Here is an 11,676-nt window from a genome sequence, read left to right as displayed (position 1 = left end):
AACACAGTTAGATCCTATCTCAAAAAAAAAAAAAAAAAGTAAATTGCAACAAACAGAACAAGTAATGTTAAAAAAAGGAGAACATTTATAATTGCGACAGAAAATGTAAAGTTCTGAAATAAATCTAATAAAAATTATAAGATATTTATGCAGAAAATTATAAAACTTTATTCAAAATCTTACAAAAGAGTTGAATAAGTGGAGAGAAATATCATAGTTATGGAGCAAAAGAGCAAAAGAACTATCATAAAGATTTTGATTCTCCACAGATTGAGAAATAGATTCAGTAAAATTCCAACCAAATCCCAATGGAGTTTTTCATGAAATCAACAAACTGGTTGTAAAATACATGCGGAAGAGGAACATCCCAGGTCAGTCAATATGCTCCTGAAGAACTATGTCAGAGAACTTGTCCCACCAGATACCAAGACTTAAAACACATATGTAGTCATTATGACATTGGGATATAAGCTCAGGGTAGACAAACAGTAGAATAAAATAGTGAGCTTAGAAACAGATCAATGCATAAATATAAACTTGATATAGGATAAAACCGGAATTGTAGATCATGGGGGAAAAAGGGGAGAAAAAATAAAAAGGCTCTGGGAAAAATGATTATCTATATGGAAAAAAATTAAATGTGATCTCTACCTCATATTATACCCAAGAATTAATTCCAGATTAGCCAATGACTTAAATATAAAACCAAACTTTAAAATATGTTAGGGCTGGGTGTGGTCGCTCACACCTGCAATCCTAGCACTCTGGGAGGCTGAGGCAGGCGGATTGCTTGAGCCCAGGAATTTGAGACCAGCCTGGGCTACACAGCGAGACCCTGACTCTACAAAAAAAAAAAAAAAAAAAGAAAGAAAGAAATTAGCTGAGTGTGGGGGTGTGTGCCTGTAGTACCGGTTACTCAGGAGGCTAAGGTGGGAGATTTGCTCTAGCCCAGGAAGTTGAGGCTGCAGTGAGCTGTGATCATGCCACTGCACTCCGGCCTGGGTACCAAAGTGAGACCCTGTCTCAAAACAAAACAAAACAAAAAACATGTTGGGCGACTATACCAGTCAGGGTTCTCCAGAGAAACAGAACCAACAGGATGGATGGATAGATAGGTGGATAGATAGATAGATAGATAGATAGATAGATAGATAGATAGATAGATAGATAGATAGATAGACAGACAGACAGACAGACAGACAGACAGACAGACAGATAGATATTTATTGTGAAGGTATGGCTCACATGTTTATGGAGGCTAGAAAGTCCCACAGTCTGCCATTGCAAGCTGGGAGCTCAGAAAAGCCAGTGATGTTGTTCCAGTCCAACCTCAGAAGCCTGAGAACCAGAGACCCAATGGTATAGATCCCAGTCCAAGTCTAAAAGCCCAAGAACCAGGAGTGCTGATGTCTGAGGGCAGAGGAAAGAGGATGTCCCAGCTCAATAAAAGAGAACAAATTTGCCCTTCCTTTTCCCTTTTGTTCTGTTTGGGCCCTTAACAGTTTAGAGGATGCCCACTTACGATGGTGAGGGAGATCTTCGCTCAACCTACCAATTCAACTGCTAATCTATTCCAGAAACACACTTACAGACACACTCAGAAATTAATATTTTGTCAGCTAACCGGGCATCCCTTAGCCTAATCAAGTTGACACATTAAATTAACTGTCAGATAAACCAATATGTCCTAAGATTATCAGGTTGCACATCTTGAATATATACAGTTTTTGTTTGTCAATTACACTGCACTAGACCTGAAAAAATAAGGAAATAGACAAAACATAAAAATTATGCAATAACGTAGGCATGAATACATATTTCAGAGAAGAAGAGAAATGAATGGTCAAGAGACAAATGAAGAGATGTTTGCCTTCATTAATACAAATAAAAAATAATAAAAGCACCTCACTCTCTCCTGTTTGGCAAGAATCAAAAAGACTGACAATACCAAGTGTTAGTGAGAATCTGGGACATCTGTAGTCTGACACACTGCTAGAGGTAGGTTAAATTGGTACAATCACTTTGGAAAACAATTTGGCCTTATTTTGTAATGTTGAATGTGCATTCAGGCCATGACCCAGAAATATTCACTCCTAAGTATATACTATAGAAAAATTGTTGTACTTGGTTACCAGGAGTCAAGAATATTCATGACAGCATTAAAACTAAAAATCTCAGCTGGGTGTGGTGGTGTGCACCTATAGTCCTAGCTACTCAGGAGGCTGAGGTGGGAGGATCACTTGAGCCTAGGAGTTTGAGGCTGCAGTGAGCCATGATTCCAGCCTGGGTGACAGAGTGAGACTCTGACTCTAAAAATAATAATAATGAGAAATAAAAAATAAAACTACAAATCTGGAAACCACTCAAATGTCAATTGACCAAATAATTGTTAAATGAATTGTGGTATAGTTTATTCAAAAGAATATTATACAGCAGTGAAAATGATTAAGCTATTTTAACATACCTTGTATGGATGACTCTCACAAATGTAATATTGAGTAAAAAGAAAAAAGAAACCGACAAGTAACAGAGGAGTCATACAAAAATCAAAACAGATAAACCTAACAATATATGCCTAGAGATATATACGTATGAGATAAAGCTACAAAAAGAAGAAAGTAAATAACACAAAATTCGAATCATTTTTGCTTTAGGAAGATGGTGACACAGCGAGAAGGGGCATCTAAGGTTTCATAAAGGCACTGGCTTTCGAACATTTTGTTCACTTCTCCCTTAAAGAATTTTGAAAAACTATGAATTTGCTCCTACATTTTAAAGTCAACATCTAAAATTTTTCATCATAAATTGCAATAGTTGCAAAGAATGTAAATTCTAGCATGTTGCAAATATTGACATTCAAAAATAAAATAGGCCGGGCACAGTGGCTCATGCCTGTAAATCCCAACACCGAGGTAAGAGGATTGTCTGAGCCCAGGAGTTTGAGCCCAGTTTGGGTAATATAGTGAGATCCCCATCTCTACAAAAAAATTTAAAAAGTAGCCAGTTGTGGTGGCACGCACCTGTGGTCCTAGCTACTCAGGAGTCTGAGGTGGGAGGGTTGCTTGAGCCTGGGAATTCGAGCCTGCAGTTAGCTATGATTGGGCCACTGCAATTCCAGCCTGGGTGACAGAGCAAGACCCTGTCTCTAAAAATAAATACATAAATAAATTTTAAAATAAACGTTGTATCTCTTTTAAGAGTATCCTATGGAATCTATAGTATAAGTTGATACTACTACCATCCAACAATGGAAAACATTCATGAATAAGCTCTTTAGCATTACAAAAGTAATTCTTCTTTTCTACTTGAGTCCTATTTCTAGTCTATTCCTCCATAGACTTTTATCCTAATATAATACATTTTATGGTTGAACGTCTTCTGTTAACACCATCGTATTTATTCAAAACAAAGTATGCTCATAATTGTAATTCTTAACATTTATTTCATTTCCTGAAGTTAGAAAGCTCTAGGATAAAAATTCTTTGAGTTATCTTTATAATTGTTATCAGTACACATTTTATCACAAATCCATAAAAACATTATAAATATTGATAATCATTAAACATAAAAAGAAAAATTTAATGGAAATATATCTCTTGATGAGAAGAATAATGATTTTGCTTTTTCTGTGGTTTTAACAAAGATAAATGTTTATACTGGTGAGAACGGCAGGGACTAGGGATTACCTTATTTAAAAATTTTTTAGTCATAGGAGGTAGAAAATGGTAAGAAAATGGTTTTAACAAAGATAAAAGTTTACACTGGTAAGAACTGCAGGGACTAGGGGTTACTTTATTTAAAAATTTTTTATTCATAGAGATAGAAAATGGTAAGCATTTTATAGGATGAAATAAAATGAAAAATCACTTTAATTACAAAACGTTTCTTAATTGCTAAAATAGGTTTTAATTACTACCTTGAATAACACATACCAAAGCTGAAAGAAATTCCATACAAGTTTTATCTTTGGATTTTTATCCAAAGTTATCATGAAAATTTTGGCAGTTCCCAAAAATATTCCAGTTACATTGAAAAAAACCAAAATCACCCTTTCTGTTTCAGCTGATCAAGATGTTTTTATTTCCGGTAAATGACACATCCTAAGAAAGTACTGAGCATAGCTGAAAAGAAGTTCTACTTATACAGAAAATAAAAGCCCAAGTACTTAGTGCTGAGTATTTCTTACACCCTCTCTTTCTGTTTTCTCTCCCAGGACACTTCCTCATTCTTGAAAATGGGCTGGGGAAGGAAGAGGTGAAAGTTTTCATGGTCATCCCCCACGCCTTTGTCCTCATCACCATCATATGTCTGAATTGAGAACATCTTAACAGGGCCCCAAATACTCAATTCTAAAAACCATGCTTGACCCTTTACAGGAGTATGTATAAAATGGGAGACACAGAATGTCCTGTAGGTTTATGGGGCCTTACTTAATCCCTCAGGAGACAGGGATCATCTGGAGCTGAGCTGGTTCTCACCCAGGGCCCCTGTTCTATTGTGAGATTTACAGTGAATGCCTTGGTCAAGTGCAAGGAGAGCTATTGTGAACTCAGGAGTCGTCAGGCAAATCGGTTGCAGGAAAAAGTATATATGGAATTGAGGTATCTAATAATTCCTAGTGGATTCCTAACACCAACCATTTTAATGGTTGATGCCTATGTGCCCTCAGAAAGTCCTTGCGTACGTGGGGCAGTAGGGGCGGGTGGGGTGGGGTGCTTGCTTGGCTTGAAGAACACGTGGATGGAATTTCTGATGTTTTACTTCTTAAAATGGGTGTCTGTTTTATTAGACTTTTTTTTTTTTTTTTTTTAAGACAGGGTCTTGGTCTGTTGCCCAGGCTGGAGTGCAATGACATGATCTTGGCTTACTGCAGCCTCAAACTCCTGGGCTCTTGGGCTCAAGCATCCCTCCAGCCTCAGCTTTCCAAGTAGCTGGGACGACAGGTGTGTGCCACCACACCAGGCTAATAGACTATTAGACTATTTTAGATTATTTTATATATATATAATTTTATATATAATTATATATGTGTATATATATTTTATATATATTTATATATATATATATAATTGGTTGGGCACAGTGGCTCATGCCTGTAATTACAGAACTTTGGGAGGCAAGGCGGGTGGATCACCTGAGGTCAGGAGTTTGAGACCAGCCTGACCAATATGGTGAAACCCCGTCTCTACTAAAAATACAAAAACTAGCTGGGCATGGTGGCAGGCACCTGTAATCCCAGCTACTCAGGAGGCTGAGACAGGAGAATTGCTTGACCCAGGAGGTGGAGGTTTCAGTGAGCCCAGATCACGCCACTACACTCCACCCTGGGCAACAGAGCGAGACTCCATCTAAAAAAACAAACAAACAAATTATATATATTATGATATTAATAGACTATTTTTGTTTAAATTATATATATTATTATACTTATACATATGATATGTCTCTCACTAAAAGTTTTAAAAAATCTACTAAATCTATTAAACTAATAGTCTATTTTTGTTTAAATTATATATATGATTACACTTATACATATGACATATCTCTCACTAAATAAAGTTTAAAAAAATCGACAAAGTTCATGGGGCAGTGTTATTTGAACGCTGTAGCCCAGGAAGTTTGGGTTTATAGGCGTTATAGGGGAGGAAGGATTTCTTTTCCTCACTCATTACTAGGTTCATGGCTGAGGCATTTATAACAAAAGGCAGATCAACAGGAGAAAAGCATCTGCATTTATTTAATGTAAGTTATACATGACACAGGAGCCTTAAGAAATAAAGACCCAAAGACACAGGGAAACCTGTGTGTTTTTATGCTTAGGCTTGGTGAAGTGGATAGTCCTGTGGAAGTGTGATTGGTCAAAGGGGGTCTGATCTAATGGAAATAAACTGGGGGAACTTAGCAAGGCACATGCGTTCAGATTCCTCTCTGTGTGCCTGTGTCTTCTCCCAGCTTCAGGGAGGGCATCTCTTGAATGAAGGTTTTATGACCTGCTTCAGCAAAGAAAGGTGAAGGGAAAGTGAGAGTGACCTTCTGCCTCTGTCATTTTCTCAAATGCCAAGATGCTTTGTTGGATATGATCTGAGCTCTATCAGTGTGAGAGTTGGAGGAAAATGTAAAATGTTCACAACTAGTAGGAGAACTTCTTTCAGAATGGTCTTGTTTATGGAGGAAAACAATAAGCTCCTTTAGGGGCTGGATTTTAAGCAGCTTGGTAGGCAAAGAGATAGGTTAGTAGTTTTAAATTAAACATGAAAGAATTTAGGTATAGAGGAAAGCAGAGAAGAGTCGGGAGGAGAATAGGGCGGGAGGGAGTAACCAAGGAACCTAGCTGGGGCTGCACCTATAGAGAAAGGAGAAAGTGCAAAATTTGCTAGTAGAAGGGATGCCGAAGCATCTTTTAGAAATAGTGACATCCAATATGGAATGTTAAGGCTTTTGAATGTCTGCAACATGGATTCCCTGGTCCTTTTACGTCTTCAATATATGGTCACACACAGATGCTAAATGTGGATGGAGGGAAAGAGAGAAGCAGGTGAGGACCCAGAAGGACCAGGAACAGGGGTCTAGATGAGAGAAATGCCCAGGCATTGGTAAAATCTTGCAGCTGGCGTAGGACTTTGCATACAATGTACAATCTTTGGCTTGGGTTAATTTATCTGAATTCCACAAGACAGAGTGGCTTTGGTGGGATCTAGGATACATATGTGTCTGCACAAGCAGTATGCAAAATATGCCTCTGTCAACTTCAACTTAATAAATAAATATGCTAACCAAAGATGCTAGCAAATGAATATGCTGGAAAATGTCTTGAATTATTGGTAGGTATAAAGTGAGATAATTCTCCTTTATTGTGTTTAATATTAACGGAAATAACTTAAAGTATAATGCTCAAAAGCATGTCAGTGATTAAGTTGGCTCCCCTCTGCCTTCTCTTGCAATAAAAGACTCTAAGCAATAAAGGTTTGAATGCTACATGCAGAGGTTGAGAAAAAAGAAAAAGCAATAAAAGGAGTCCAAAGTGGGTAGGGTTAGTTCTATTTTTGGCAATAATTCCAATGTGGTAGGACATAGTCATTATGCTTTGGTCTGAATGCGTGCCCCCAAAATTCTTATGTTGAAACATAATCTGCAATGCCGTAGTATTAAGAGATGGGGCTTTTGGGAGGTGATTAGGTCATAAAGGCTCCAGCCTCATGAATGAGATTAGTGCCCTTATAAAAGCGGCCAGAGGCTGGGCACGGTGGCTCACGCCTGTAATCCCAACACTTTGGGAGGCCAAGGCGGGCAGATCACCTGAGGTCAGGAGTTCAAGACCAGCCTGACCAACATGGAGAAACCCTGTCTCTACTAAAAATACAAAATTAGCTGGGCGTGGTGGCACATGCCTGTAATCCCAGCTACTCGGGAGGCTGAGGCAGGAGAATCACTTGAACCTGGAAGGCAGAGGTTGCAGTGAGCTGAGATCTTGCCATTGTACTCCAGCCTGGGCAACAAGAGGGAAACTCCATCTTAAAAAAAAAAAAATACAAAAATTAGCTGGGTGTGGTGGCAGGTGCCTGTAATCCCAGCTACTCAGGAGGTTGAGGCAGGAGAATCACTTGAACCCAGGGGGCGGAGGCTGCAGTGAGCTGAGCTTGTGCCACTGCACTCCAGACTGGGTGAAAGATCAAGACCCTGTTTCAAAAAAAAGTAGTAATAATAAAAATTAAAAAATAAAAGAGCCCCAAGGGAACTTGTTTACTCCTGACAAGTGGGGACACAGGTAGAAGTTGCCTTCTTTGAGGCTGAGAGCAATGCCTCACTAGATACTGAATCTGCTGGCACCTTGATCTTGAACTTTCCAGCCCCTGGAATTGTGAACAATAAACTTCTGCTTATAAATTACCTAGTCTAAGACATGTTTCTTTTCTCTTTGAGATGGAGTCTCATTCTGTTGCCTAGGCTGGAGTGCGGTGGCACGATCTTGGCTCACTGCAACCTCTGCCTCCCAGGCTCAAGTGATTCTCCTGCCTCAGCATCCAAATTAGCTGGGATTATAGGCACCTACCACCATGCCCAGCTAATTTTGTATTTTTAGTAGAGACGGGGTTTCACCATGTTGGCCAGGCTAGTCTCGAACTCCTGACCTCAAGTGATCCACCCGCCTCGGCCTCCCAAAGTGCTGGGATTACAGGCGTGAGCCACCTCACCGGCCTAGTCTAAGGTATTTTGTTACAGCAGCCCAAACGAACCAAGACACATTATCATCCAAGATTTGTAGCCAGAAGCTCATCACTTCTCATCTTCTTTCCTGTTACCATCCCCACTCCTCCCACTCCAGTTTCTTGTCTGGAGTCCTGAAATAGCCTCTTAATTGGTTCCCTTGCTTCACTCTTTGTCTTCCTCACTGTCTGTTCTCAACATGTGGCCAGAGTGATTTAAAAAATATATATAAACCAGATATATAATCCTCAGCTCATATCCCAGCAATAACTCCCATAGCAATCAGAGGAACAGCTCAAGCCATTTGCAATGGCCCCAGTCTCCCATGGGCTGCCTCCCCATACCTCTTGGGTTCATTTCCTTTCTCTCTCTCCTCAGTCACTCTGCTCCAGCCTTACTGGCCAGACAAATGTTTTTCCATTTTGCCAGGCCTGCTCCTGTTTTAGGGCCTTTGCTCTAGATGGTTCCTCTTTCTGGAATGTGCTTTACCTAGAAATCTATTTGGTTAACTCCTTCACCTCCTTCCAGCCTTTGATTAAATGTGGCCTTCTCAATGAGGCCAATCTTGACCACCCTATTAAATAATGCAACATATGGGCTGCAGTATTTACTCTGCTGTGCTTTTCTGTTTTTCTATGCACTTATTATCATCTAACATCATAATATTATTTTAAATGTTTTTCATTGATGTCTTTCCCTGGCAGAGTGTAGGCTCTGTGATGGGAATGATTTTGTTTGTTAATTGATGTGTATCCCAAGCACCTAGAACAGTGTTTATAAATAATAGTTCTTTAATAAATATTTGCTGAACGTTGAGTCCATTTTCATAAGCAAAAACACTGTTTCCCGAACAGTAATCTGGGGAAGGTTTCTTCTAAAGGATGTACACAAAACAAATCCTGTGGTCAGCTAAGTTTGATGGCCCCTTCTTTGAAACTGACATGAGTGCTTATTAGTAGATTTTTTGTGATCTCTGTGAACATCAAAACTTACTTTACAGGATACTCAAGGGGATCAATCAATAATGATGGAAAAGTGTTTAAAAATGAAATGAAAGTTGCAGCAATGATACATTAGGAGTATAAGAGAGCCTAATGAATAGGGGCAAATACCTACTTTAGTGCTATAAATAACATTTCACTGTACACTCAGCATTTAGGGCTGGCCAGTCTAATGTGCTGACGGAAGCCCACACAGACTCAGAACAACAAGCTCGGTCATGAGGACTTAAGTGAGAAGAGAAGAGACAGTCATGAGTTCAGCTGGCTGCATTGATTGCCAGGAAACTATCCACCCATTCATTCCAAAACATTGTTGTGCATGGTACTATCATTGGCCCTGGCAAGTGGGCCGCAGAACAGAGTGAAAAGTAAGGGAAAAATACGAGAGTTGAGGGAGATTCCAATTGGTCTCCAAGGCAAATATAAAGTCTTGGGTTGAGGGGTTAACACTATGCAGCTCCCTGAAGCCTAAGGTGACAGTGGCCTCAGCAACAACACCCAAGGTGGAGTTAGGGTAGAGGACAGGGAGGGTGGGGCCAAGCACCTCCCAATACCCAGCGGCTCCAGGGCATTAGGCAAAGCCCCAGCTTGCTCTTTTTTCTTACTGCAGCCAACCATGGAATCTGGGTAGCACAGGTTTTTGTCTGTCTTTATGTACTCAAACATTATCTTCAATCGCACTTTGTTATTCATAGGACACTTCTTTGGCAATAGTAACTATTTGGAACACAGTCAAAGAAGTAGGAAGTATGGAAAGTACCTCTGAAACAATGGCGTGGAGGATAGAATGGCATGGAGTTTATCTGCTTAAAATAAAAATACTTTACTTTTTTAGGAGCTCCTTAGGCACTCTGCCAAAGCCGAGTGACTCTACGGCAATTCGTAGAGCTCCCCAGTTCACAGGAGAACCAAAGTAGCAGGCAAGGCAGGGACAAGTGAAATACAAGAGCAGAAGGGGAAATGGAAAAACTAGAAAGTAGACACAGTAGTTGAGAAAGTGTACCTCTCTGGGCATAGTTTAGAGCAAGGACAAACTTTTTTTTTTTTTCTTTTTTTGAGACAGAGTTTCACTTTTGTCCAGGCTGGAGTGCAATGGCACGATCTCGGCTCACCACAACCTCTGCCTCCCGGGTTCAAGTGATTCTCCGGCCTCAGCCTCCCTAGTTGCTGGGATTACAGGCATGTGCCACCATGCCTGGCTAATTTTTGTATTTTTAGTAGAGACAGGGTTTCCCCATGTTGGCCAGGCTGGTCTCGAACTCCTGACCTCAGGCGATCCGCCCACCTGAGCCTCCCAAAGTGCCAGGATTACAGGCGTGAGCTACCACGCCCGGCCGCAAGGACAAACTCTTGATGTGTCAGTGGACTTCAAGACATTGCTGTATTGCAGGATGGGTTCTTGTTCACAATAATGCCTGAGTCATCAGTAATGATTAAGCTAAGATCACTAACTCTGTTTTAGTATTCAGGGTCACGTGCAATGCATTTTAGAAAGATCTCCCTCCCCTAAAACTAAGGCAAAAATAAAACATTAGTGCAGAAAGGGTAAGCTTCAGTTCTTTTATGTTTTTTGAACAAAATCTCTCCTCCAGTTCTTAGACCTGCTGCAAGGGATCATTATTCTTATTCCTACTTTACAGAGGAGGAAGCTGGGCCTTCATGAAGTTCATTGATTTGCTCAAAGTCCCCAAACTAGTAAAAAGCAGTACTGGTTTTTCATACCTGGTTGTTTTGCTCTAAAGGCTGAGTTCTTGGCCTCCTGGCCTCAGGACATCTTCCTACTTTGGCCTCCCAAAGTGTCAGAATTGCAGGCATGAGCCACTGCACCTGTTAATTCCTGGTCTAATACAGTATTCTTAAGCAAAAAATGCTATAACATAGCAGTCATAGCTAAATCTGGCAGATGTTCAGTTATATTAGTTTCTTCATTTTCTGAACATGTACAATGTTTAACTGTGATCCCAAGCTTGGAAAATACGTTGGGTAGGCAGGTTGCAATATATGTTCTAAGCAAACACACATCAGTTGAGCTAAAACATGAAGGAATGGATCATTGATTGAAAAACATAAATTACCTGAAGTTTTGTGGATGATGCTTAAAGAAACTACTCAAAAAACAATGGTGATACCTATCATGGGTCAATTTTGACCATTCTTCAGATCAGCTCTCAAATGTTAAGCCTGGAATTTAATGTCCTATGCAGGCAACAATTTCTGCTATTTTCCTGAAGGAAAATAGTATTATACTCCTAGTATAATAAAAAGTATAATAAAAAGATTTCTGTATAGTTAAAAAGAACAGTAGAATACCCAAGTTTGAACCCTACACTTGCTGTTTACTAAATGGATAAGCTAGCTGCAATTTATTAGAAACAGTATTCATTTGAATAAAAATTGAGATGACATAATAATACAAATGATAATAACACCTGCCCTTCCAACTTCATAGAGTTGTTGGGAGGATCCAAGG

Source organism: Gorilla gorilla, chromosome 5 (assembly GCF_029281585.2).
Source record: "Gorilla gorilla gorilla isolate KB3781 chromosome 5, NHGRI_mGorGor1-v2.1_pri, whole genome shotgun sequence".
NCBI lineage: Eukaryota > Metazoa > Chordata > Mammalia > Primates > Hominidae > Gorilla > Gorilla gorilla.
The sequence above is the reverse complement of the archived record's forward strand: the minus strand, read 5'-3'. Positions refer to the sequence as shown.